The sequence below is a fragment of the Bubalus bubalis genome, chromosome 4 (genome assembly GCF_019923935.1).
Source record: "Bubalus bubalis isolate 160015118507 breed Murrah chromosome 4, NDDB_SH_1, whole genome shotgun sequence".
Classification (NCBI taxonomy): domain Eukaryota; kingdom Metazoa; phylum Chordata; class Mammalia; order Artiodactyla; family Bovidae; genus Bubalus; species Bubalus bubalis.
The window spans coordinates 102380832-102392010 of NC_059160.1; the positions used below are offsets into that span (position 1 = coordinate 102380832).

At 37.9% G+C, this 11179-nt stretch overlaps 1 long non-coding RNA gene across 4 annotated transcripts; it reads left to right on the forward strand.

Annotated features, from left to right (window-relative positions):
• Positions 1–2456: 2456 nt before the first annotated feature.
• On the forward strand, positions 2457–10931 carry LOC123333337. 4 transcript variants are annotated; one of them, XR_006550663.2, is made up of 6 exons: positions 2457–2671; positions 4821–4946; positions 5675–6023; positions 6701–6743; positions 7565–7665; positions 9806–10931. It is a non-coding gene; the product is annotated as an uncharacterized LOC123333337 (long non-coding RNA). The 4 variants fall into 4 exon arrangements; XR_006550666.2 differs by lacking the exon at positions 9806–10931 and adding an exon at positions 9374–9426; XR_006550665.2 differs by lacking the exon at positions 6701–6743.
• The last annotated feature ends 248 nt before the right edge of the window (positions 10932–11179 follow it).

Sequence of the window (11179 nt, forward strand, 5' to 3'; positions counted from 1 at the left end):
AAATTGCTGCCTCATTTTTTCTGTGGAATAGGGAAATATATAAATGGTTTATACCTTTTTTACAGGATAAAGGGCAAATGCATTATAATTCACTGCCCTCAAGCCCTGAAGGGACAAATGGACTAAAAAACTATTCATGCCAATCAGGCACACATGAGTATAAAGTTATGTAAGTATAACTCATTATTTGCATTCACGTGAAGTTCTTGTTTTATCCTTACTTCTTTCATCTGTGAGATGAATTATATACCTTTGTGCCTTTCAATCACACTCCCCTTAGGACTTTGACTAGGGCTTTAGGTACTGATACATTTTGTTTCTCCTGCTTTCTTGGATCATTAAGGCCAGGCTTCCTTCCTCCGTCTCATCCTTCCTTAATTCCTACTTCCCTTCCTCCCCTCTTGTTATGTCCCTTGTTCTCTCTCTTCCTGGCGCCTTTCCTTGCTTCTTGCTGCCCTCGCTCTCTCCCACACTACCTCCTGTCTTCTTGTATCCAGTGAGTATGTGTTAAGCTCACTATACAGCAAACGCCATGCTGTATGGCGGGCGTGATTAGAGAGATGAAGAGGACACATAATCCCTGCTCCCAAGAAACTCAGGTTCAGTTAGACAGATATCAGCATAAACAACTTAAGCGCTGCTCGATAAATACTATGTCAAAGGAATTTGCCTTTTTTCTATTGTAAAGCTCATAAATCCAGGAAAGTAGACATCTATCATTATTCTTGTTTTATACATATGATAAAGGGATTAGAGAACTCAAATGGCACACATCAAAATTCACCATCATCAAATAGTGGGTAGGATGCATGGAGTATTTATGTTGCTGTTTCCAGCATCACCATGCTGCCACTCAGTCTCATCTTTCATGATACCATTTATTCATGTTTCTATAGAATACTTGCATTACTTTTTTTGTGACTCTTATTTTACTTCTAGTTCCTTTGTGTCACCTTCATTGATAGCTCTCTTTCTCAACTACCTCTGTAGCTAATATTGAATAATCTTTTTGCAATAGGGAACTTCATGACTGTCTTTCTCCTGCCTATATTCCAACTGTTCAATACAATAGAGAATAGTGTTACTGTTAACAGTGTTAATTCAGTGATACAGATTAGTTTATTAGTTTGCATCCTATTAAAAGCTAGGGAGATCCCAGCTTTTGAAGGATGAGTTATGGTTTATAATACTTTTTTAATTAATAAATTTTATTTTTAAGGGTAGTTTTAGATTAAGTACAAATTTAACAGAAGGTACAGAGTTCCCGTATATTCCCTGCCCACTCGTACCCATCCACACATATCCCACTCTAGCATGGTTCATTTGTTGTAATAGACAGACCTATAGTGAAACATTGCTATCACCCAAAGTTTACATTAGGATTCAGTCTTGGCATTGTACATCCTGAGTTTTGACAAACATATAATGACGTGTATCCACCACTGCAATGTCATATAGAATCGTTTCACGGCTCTAAAAACACTGCTGTGTGCCCTGCCTGTTCATCCCTTCCTTCAAAACTTTGATCCTTTTATTGTCCCTACGGTTTTCTGACATTTCAGAGTGTCATATAGTTGGAATCATACAGTATGTAGTCTTCTTAGATCGGTTTCTTTTATTTAATAATATGCATTTAAAGTTCCTCCGTGTCTTTTCATGGATGGATAGAGTTCATTTCCTTTTTGTGTTGAATAATATTCCATTGTCTGGATGTACCACAGTTTATTTATCTGCTCACCAACTAAAGGACATTTTGGTTGCTTCAAAGTTTTGTTAAGTTCTTGCCTTTCTTAGCACACTAATATTATATAAATACATAAAATGAGATCTTTAGTGGTTGCCCTAGAGTTTGCAATATACATTTGCAATGAATCTAAATTTACTTTCAAATAATACTATACTACTTTATGGATAGTACAAGTACCTTATAAAAACAAAATAATCCTAATTCCTTCTTTCTGTCCCATTTTTCATTGCTGTGATTCATTTTACTTATGGATAAGCTTACATAAACACACACACATATACATCAGCATACACAACAATATATTTGTTGCTATTATTAAGAAAAAACTGATGTTAAATTAAGAATGAGTAAAATGAACGTTTTTATTTTACTTTCATTTAATCATTCTCCTCTGCTTGTCCTTTCTTTATGTAGATCTAAGTTTCTGACCTAAATTACTTTCCCTCTCTCTGAAGAATTTCTTTTAACATTTAAAAGGCAGGCCTATGTGTATGTGTGTGTGAGTGAAGGTCGTTCCATCGTGTCCAACTCTTTGTGATCCCATGGACTGTAGTCTGTCAGGCTCTTCTGTCTATGGAATTCTCCAGGCAAGAATACTGGAGTGGGTAGCCATTCCCTTTTCCAGGGAATCTTCCTGACCCAGAGATTGAACCCAGATCTCCTGCATTGCAGGCAGATTCTTTACCATCTGAATCACCTGGGGAGCCCATAAGGCAGGTCTACTGGTAACAAATTCCCTCATTTTTTCTTTGTCTGAGAAAGTATTTCTCCTTCATTTGTGAAGGATAATTTTGGGGGGATACAGAATTCTAGGTTGGTGATTTTTTTTTTCCTCAACACTTTAAACATTCCACCCATTCTCTTCTTCCTTGAATGGTTTCACAGGAGAAGTCAGCTATAATTCTCATCTTTGCTCCTCTATAGGTAAGGTGTTTTTCTCCTCTGATCTCTTTCAAGATTTTTCTTTATTTTTAATTTTCTAAAGTTTGAATATGACATGAGTAGGAGTAGAATTTTCTTTCTTTCTTTTTTTTTTTTTTTGCATTTACCCTGATTGATGTTTTCTGAGCTTCCTGGATCAATGGTTTGGCATCTGACATTAACTGGGGAAAATTCTTAGTTATTGCTTGGAAGACTGCTTCCCTTCCTTTTTTCCTCCCTCCCTTCTATCTTTCCTTTTCTCCCTTTTTGGTATTCTAATATACATATTTTACACATTTTCAGTTGTCCTACATTTCTAGGATATTCAGTTCTGTTTTTTTTTTTTTTTTTTTACTTTTTTTTCCATTTTCTTTTCAGTTTTGGAAGTTTCTATTGTCATATCCTTAAATGTGGAGATTCCTTTATTCTTTTACAGAGGCATAATTGACATAGCATTCTATATTAATTTTAGGTGTGTGTGTATGTGCGCTCTGTTGCTCAGTCATGTCTGATTCTTTGTGACCCCATGGACTGTAGCTGCCAGGCTCTTCTGTCCATGGAATTTTTCAGGCAAGAATACTAAAGTGCCATTTACTCCACCAGGGGATCTTCCTGACCCAGGGATCGAACCTGTGTCTCCTGGGTTACCTGCATTGACAGGAGGATTCTTTACTACTGAGCCACCTAGGAAGCCCATAATTTTGGGTGTACAACATAATGACTCGCATTACAAAATGATCATCCAGTTAACATCCAGTTAGGTCCATTTAACATCTATCACCATACAGATTTACAAGTGCTTTTTTCTGGTGATGAACTTTCAAGATCCACTCTCCTTTCAACATCCAAGCTACTTTCAGAGAAAGACCTCACAGATAAATGAGATCATGCAAGATTTATCTTTTTCTGTCATGGAGAGATTCTTTTTTTAGCCATTTCAAGTCTACTAATGAGTCCATCAAGAGCTTTATTTCTGTTACAGTGTTTTTGATCTCCAACATTTCTTTTTGATTCTTTCTTACCATTTCCATATCTCTGCTTACATTATCCATCTGTTTCTTGAATGTTGTCTACTTTTTCCATTAAAGCCTTTAGCACACTCATCATAGTTTTAAAAATCCCTGCTCTGATAATTCTTGTTATAGCTGACTCTGGTTTTAAAGCTTGTTCAGCCTTTTCAAATTACATTTTCTGCCTCTTAGTGTACCTTGTAAATTTTGTTGAAAAATGGGACAGACAGAATAAGAGGAACTGCAGGAAAAAAAGCCTTTCTAATGTAGAGTAAGATATGGGGAAAGGGTAAGCCTTCTGTGGTCCCTTGATTAGGTCTCAATCTTTTTGTGAGCCTGTGTCCTTGGACTAGGAGTTTCAGTTTTTTCCCCCCACTTGGATGAGATGGAGTTTCTAAAGGGAGCTTGAGTTGACTATTTCCCTCTCTCCAGATTGGTTAGGCTCTGATAAAACCCCAGCATGTTAGATTGTAGTAAAGGCTTTATGAACCTATTTCCAGGGCAGGAATAGAGATGCAGACATAGAGAACAGACATGTGGGCAAGGGGAGAAGGAGAGGGTGGGAGGAATAGGAAGATCAGCACATATAACTAATGGGAGCCTGCTATGAAGCACAGGAAACACAACAGGTGCTCTGTGATGACCTAGAGGGGTGGGATGTGGGGGAGGGATGTGGGAAGGAGGCCCAAGAGGGATTATATATATATCTCTCTCTCTCTTATTCACTTCTTTGTACGACAGAAAGTAACACAATATTGTGAAGCAATTATACTCCAATAATAATAATAAAAACCAAACAGAATACTCGGGTGTATTGGGTTAATTTTCCTTTTCCCAGCCAGTAACATTTTCTCTGATATTCACTGTGAAGACTTGGTTGGACTCCTGGAGGTAAATCTCCCCCTGGAGGCTTTACCTCTCTGATTGTCCACACCAAGCCTCCAGCAATTCATCATTTGCAGTTCAGTTTTTCCCACCCCAGCACTGATTTCTAAGGAGGTTTGTGCTGCTGAGTTTCATTCTGGTACGTCATGATTCTCTATGTCTGTTTCTCTTTCCGATTTTGGGGGCAGTGGTTTGCCTTGTGACTTCACTTTTCTGCCAGATCTAAGAAGAGTTGTTAATAATTTCCGTCTGTTCAGTTCTTCTTGACAGGAGTGAGTGGCAACTTCTAATCCCCTTATGTGCCAGACTGGAAACCTGGAACCAGTTTATATTGATTATAACAGTGATGGCGAAGGGAAACCATGTTAATGGTAGTGGGACAGGTAATAAGAAGATATTTTACACCAGATTAAAATTCGTGGTTACAATGGACCAGATTTCCCATCAGAGTGAGTCAGCTATAGGATAACTGCTTTAAAATGTTTACATAATTTAGTTATCATCTGAAAATGCTTAATCTTTGTGAATTCTAATTTCAAGTGATTTTACATATTGCTGTTTTAATTTGTTTCCAAAGTGGAACAAAAGTCCAGAAAGTTATTATATTGACTAACTTGTGGTCAGATTATTTTAGGAAATTTCACATATTATAGACTCCTCTTATAGCTGAAAAATTCACTTTAGTCCATTAAAGGTTCAGGTAGAATAGTTAGCCCAGGAGCAACCTACGGCTTGAAATCACTTCTTAATGTGAAAGCTGCTTATATAATTTGACCATTATTTCTTTCTCTAATGTACTATTACAGTGGAAAACAGAGTATTCATTCAGTAAGATTAAAAGGGAAACAAGAACAAAGCACAGAATGGGTAAAATGTGAGTGCAGAGTAAGCCAGGCTAACTTTTGGACTTCCCTGGCTGTGCACATTTCCAGTTATGTGACCTTGGCTAAATGATCCCACCTTTCTAAGCCTCTGTCTCAACACCCCTTCATCACCTGTGTACAGAGAATATCGGGGTGCCTATCTCAAAGGACAGCTGTATATGACTGTTCAGCACTGTCTGGTATATGGAAAGTTTTCAATAATTTTTTTGTCCCTATTTATTTACCAGATATCACTGGACTCCAAATAAATACATGCCAAGCTTTATGCTAGACACTGGAGATTAAACGGCAAGCTGAAAAACCCAACAAACACAGGCCCCTTTTCTTATGAAGCTTAATGTTGAGGAGATGCGAAAGACATAAACCAAATAACCACATAAGTGAATCAGATTTTTGTGATTGTCCTGAAGAGAGCTACATGGAGCTCTAACATATAACAGCAACTTGACCTCCTCTGGATCCCAAGGGGCCCTTGGAACACCCTGCCTGTGCACTAAGAAACATTTTGGATTTTTGTCTTGTGCCCTCTCTTCTTTCACCAACATGGAAAAATGGTCACTGTGTTCCTAGAGTGAGGTACTGTAGGTTCGGATTGTTCCATCTGAAGATATATAATTAGTAAAAGTTATAACAAAGGGAGAACATAGGAACGAGCAATGTTTTTAAACAGTATAATATCTCTGTTCGGAATTTGTGTCTGCTACTTGCTAGTTTTTAATTGTTCCAGAGAATAGAAACAATGCCACTGTCTCACAGTGGCTTGAGTACGAAGAGAGGTTGTTCTTCGGTCTTATCACCACTAACCACCCAGTTTATAAAAGACAGAGCTGGATATCGGTGAGACTGGGAATACATTCTCTCTTTTGTTGCAGCTGCTGGGTTGTGTCAGCAGAATATGACTGCTGCTCTGTTGCTGTATTTCTCTCTTTGTCTAAGATGGCAAGGGACGGAGGACAGCTTACACTTCTCAGCTAGTTAAACAAATATTGGAACTACAATAGTCAAGATGCATTCTACATAGATTAAACGTGGATACAATGTTAGATTAAAGTAGAATAAAAATGCATAGGATTGTCTCCAAAATTTTCTGCACTGTAAAGTTTTTTAAGATAATGATCTGTTTTATTCATTTTTATAACCCTAATAACTATCATAATGCCTGGCTCACATCAGATTTTCAATCAGTTTTTGTAGTACTGGAATCTTCTTAGCACTCTTGGTGTATTCATGTGGGTTTTCTCTCATATGAGCAGGTACAAGCCAGCCAACAGTCTCCTGTGATCATTCACAAAGAAGGTGAAGCAACAATGGTTTAATATAAGCTTTTAAATCACTTTCTTAGCTGGAAGTTTTGTTCACTTTTCCCCTAATGGCCTGAATATAAATGAACATTTTGAGTTTCTGAAAATACTAGCTTATCTGCCTTTTAAAATCTAATGGTACAATCAGTGAAATTTCTTATATTTGAATAGCACATTACATATAAAAGGGTTCCTAATGTGACTTGTCCTTTAATTTCTAGAAACAACTGAAGTAGGGATATTATTTTTCTTTCAGACACCAGCAAACAAGGGTTTGGATATGCGAGTTGCCTCATGATTAAGGCTCTACTATAGAAGTTCTAGCATTCATATACAATGTTTTAGATATTATTTTAAATAAGCTACATGTGAATACAGTTCTATCAATAAAATCAAAACTTTTTTTTGTATTGGAAATTATAAAAACATATAAGGAAGAGAATTAAAGTTATCTGTAATCTCACAGTTTCAAGATGACTACTAACATCTAGACATACTTCCTTCTGGTATGTTTTCTATGTATATGTATACAACTTTTAAGTTAAAGATCATATAACATACTCAGTTTTGCATTTAGTCTTTTTATTTCTGTATCAGCTCAGTTTGGAGTCTTTGACTAAACCTACCTGGGAAATTAAGTTTTATTACTATGGGGCCTAGAACAATAATACCTTGATTATTTCCACAAAAGAAGAAGACTGTGCATTTCCGAGTTAATATTTATTGCTCTAGTGTAGCTTACTGTGTGTTAGACATTATTCTATTATTCCAAGTAGTTTATGTGCATTAATTAATTTAATCCTACATCAACCCTAGCGAATCCTGTGGACAGAGGAGCCTGGCGGGCTACAGTCTGGGTTGCAAAGAGTCGGACATGGTTAAACGACTAAGCACATGTATGCACATCAAACTGTAAGGTAAATAATGTTATCATTACTATTTGGCACAGGAAAACATAGGCACAGATTAGTTAAGTATTTTACCAAAGTTCACACAGCTAGTAAATAAAAGAGCTGCAAATTGAATCTGAACTGTTTGGATCCAGAGTTCATGTTCTTCCCTACTACACTCAACTGCCTCTCAGAGTCCTAACTCTCCTCTAGGTTAGTATTCTGAGGAAGCAAATACTAAATGCTTTAAAAACAGCATTACAAACCTTGGGACCTTAAATGAGGGTCACTTCTGGCCAAACTGGAGAGAGTGGAGTTGCTGGTATATCAGCTTTCTTCAAATGATCAGGGTTAAGGAGCTTAGCAAGAAAGACCTGGATAGACCAGGGGAGAGACCTCACAGCGGCTTGGGCCAGCAGGGCTGGGGTAAAACCTTCTGCAGACACACCTGTTAGGTTGGGAGGGTTAACTGAAGTGATGGCACCTGCAGATGTATAGACGGTGGGTCTCTCCCCAGCCAGGGAAAGGATGGCTGGCCTGCCCCTCTTTTGTACTGCATGAGCCCTTATGTCTCCTGGATGGTGGGGAAGGCATATGAGATGATGGGAAGAGAAGGTGTTCCAAGACTGTGATAAGAAACCTTTTGCCAATATGTTAGATGGAGGCTCAAATCAATTCCAATATAATTTAAGTTTTAAATAAACACAGTGGGCACAAAAAGATCTACCACACTTATATAACCATTGTTCTATCCTTGAATATTTACTGATATAAATAATGCTGTAATAAACATGCTTGAAATTTCACATTTTAGAGCAAGAATTTTATAAAATAATAAGTCCTTACAGTACTGAGTAACAGAAACCTCATACAACAAATTATAAACTGATTCCCTTTATATGACATTCAAGAATAGGCAGCATTAATTTACACTGATAAAGTAAGAATGCGGGTCACTTCTGTGGGTAATTAATTCAGAAGGGAGATAAGAGAAATTTCTGAGGTTGTTGAAATGTTCTATATCATGATCTGTATGATTCTACAGGGATATATATATATATATATATAATGTATATATGTACATACATATATATATACTCATATATACATATGCATATTTTAAGTAAATATGTCAAGCTGTACACCTAAGATTAAATGTCCTTAACTGTTGGAATATTATACCTTAAAAAAGTAAAAGGATGAATAATCAATAGAGATCAAATATTTAGGACTTCTTTGTTTTTTTCCTACTGAAAGGAGTTTCTATTTTATTTTTCCATCTCATGGCTCAATAGTCTAGATCAAGGATCACAAACTTTGACCCATGGGCAAAATCCAGCCCACGGCCTCCAGTATTTGTAGATAACCATTTGTTAGAACATAGTAACGTATATTTGTTTACATACTGTAAACACGGCTTTCATGCTACAGTCGCAGACCTGAACATTATTATAGAGACTCTATGGCCCATGAAGCCTAAACTATTCAGCATCTGGCCTTTCACAGGAAAAGTTTGCTGTTTCTTGATCTAGATGACCTTTTGGTTCCCTTCTAATACCAAGATTTTGACTCTATGATTCTTGAGTTCAGCACATTTTCCTCTGGAAAAATGTACAGAATTAATGCCAATGCCCCTTAAGATTTATTATTCATAAGGAGAAAGTAAGAGGACCACAGCCCATTTTGTCTTGATCTTTAATTTCCACCTTTTATGTTTCTATTAAAAAAAAAAAAGGAACAGAAGTGTTTTGAGTATGCTGCTGCTGCTGCTGCTGCTAAGTAGCTTCAGTTGTGTCCGACTCTGTGCGACCCCATGAATCGCAGCACGCCAGGCCTCCCTGTCCATCACCAACTCCCAGAGTTCACTGAGACTCATGTCCATCGAGTCAGTGATGCCATCCAGCCATCTCATCCTCTGTCGTCCCCTTCTCCTCCTGCCCCCAATCCCTCCCAGCATCAGGGTCTTTTCCAATGAGTCAACTCTTCACATGAGGTGGCCAAAGTACTGGAGTTTCAACTTTAGCATTATTCCTTCCAAAGAAATCCCAGGGCTGATCTCCTTCAGAATGGACTGGTTGGATCTCCTTGCAGTCCAAGGGACTTTCAAGAGTCTTCTCCAACACCACTTAGGCCATAAATCATATTAAAAGTATTCATCTTTGTACAGGAAGGATGATGAACTCTGCAACAGAAGATATTGAACTGGAATGTTATTCCTATCAGTTTCTAAGATATGAAGGCAAAAAAAGAAAAAAGAGAAAAAATGGGAGAAAAAGCATCCTGAGAAGTCTTCCAGCTCCACCTCTGCAATGTTTCAAGTGTGCAAGTTGGTTAATGCTTAATGCTTTTTACCTTGGGGCTGTGGATACCTGCTGTTTAAGGCATTAGAAAAGCGATCAGCTTGCTCTGGATGAAATTGCTGCAGAATAAACAGCCTTATAAGCAAGCCTAGCACTACGGTGCTTTCAGTGTATTATTCACCCATTCAGTTTCTCTTCACTCTTTGGAGGCTTCACAGGGTTTCACAGTATCTATTCTGAACTGATGATATTAATTATGCCAATAGGCAGGCCCCAGAGATTGCTGTTTTAAGAAAGCTTTACTGGAATAATCTTAATATAAGTTCCCGAGTCTCTTTAGATTTTTAAAATTTTCTTTGGCTCTTTTTTCCCTTTGCTCTTGAGAAGCCCACAATTTGCTATTTCTTGTTGCTACTTACAGTTTTTCCTCTACTGACACTTTGGATTAAGGTTGTTATTAAGTTACCATTCCATTCCTTTGGGACAACCCTATCTCCATACACTGTAGGTAGAACCTTGCCAGCAACCTGCTGTTCACAAATGGGGAACTACAGCAGAAGCCAAGCAATTCCTTTGTTGCTGTCATTTCAGATACATTGAGCGCTATCAATGTACTGAGTATACAAAACAGAAGGCGCCTACCCTCTACATGCTTACAATATTGGTCTTCAGAGATAGGAAAGCTCTTAGGGCAAACAGAGCAGTTAAAATTAGTGAGGGCAGTGATATAAACAAGGTCCAAAAATAAAGTAATACTTGTTGCACTAAGAGCATTTGCAAAATGAATTCTTCAGCTTTAAAGTCATCTTCTCTATCTCTATTTATTCTGTTAGCATGCCTCACAAAAGTTTGAAGTTCTTTAGACAGAGTCTGATACTTTGTCATTCAGCCATCTTTCTCCTGGCCCTTGACAAGCCAGGATTCAGCATGCCACATTCTCTGAAGAGAGGTGTGGCCATCTCTGATCCCACAGGAGAGCTCCTGCAGGGTGCAAGCCAGACTTCTGAGGAAGGGGTGCCAGTGAGATAGAGTTGGTTCTGCAATCGCTGGGGAGACTGAAAACTGGATTCACCTGCTGCTGTGGAAAGGAACTCTCTCTCTCAGGGTGAAAATGTGTTGCTGTCTTGGTGATCTCAGCAAACTAATGCAGAGAGGAATCCTGGAAGAAGCATATAGGGAGCACATGGAAATAGCATGTTTCCTTTTCTTGTGTGTCTGGCTTCCCAGTCTTCCTCTATCAT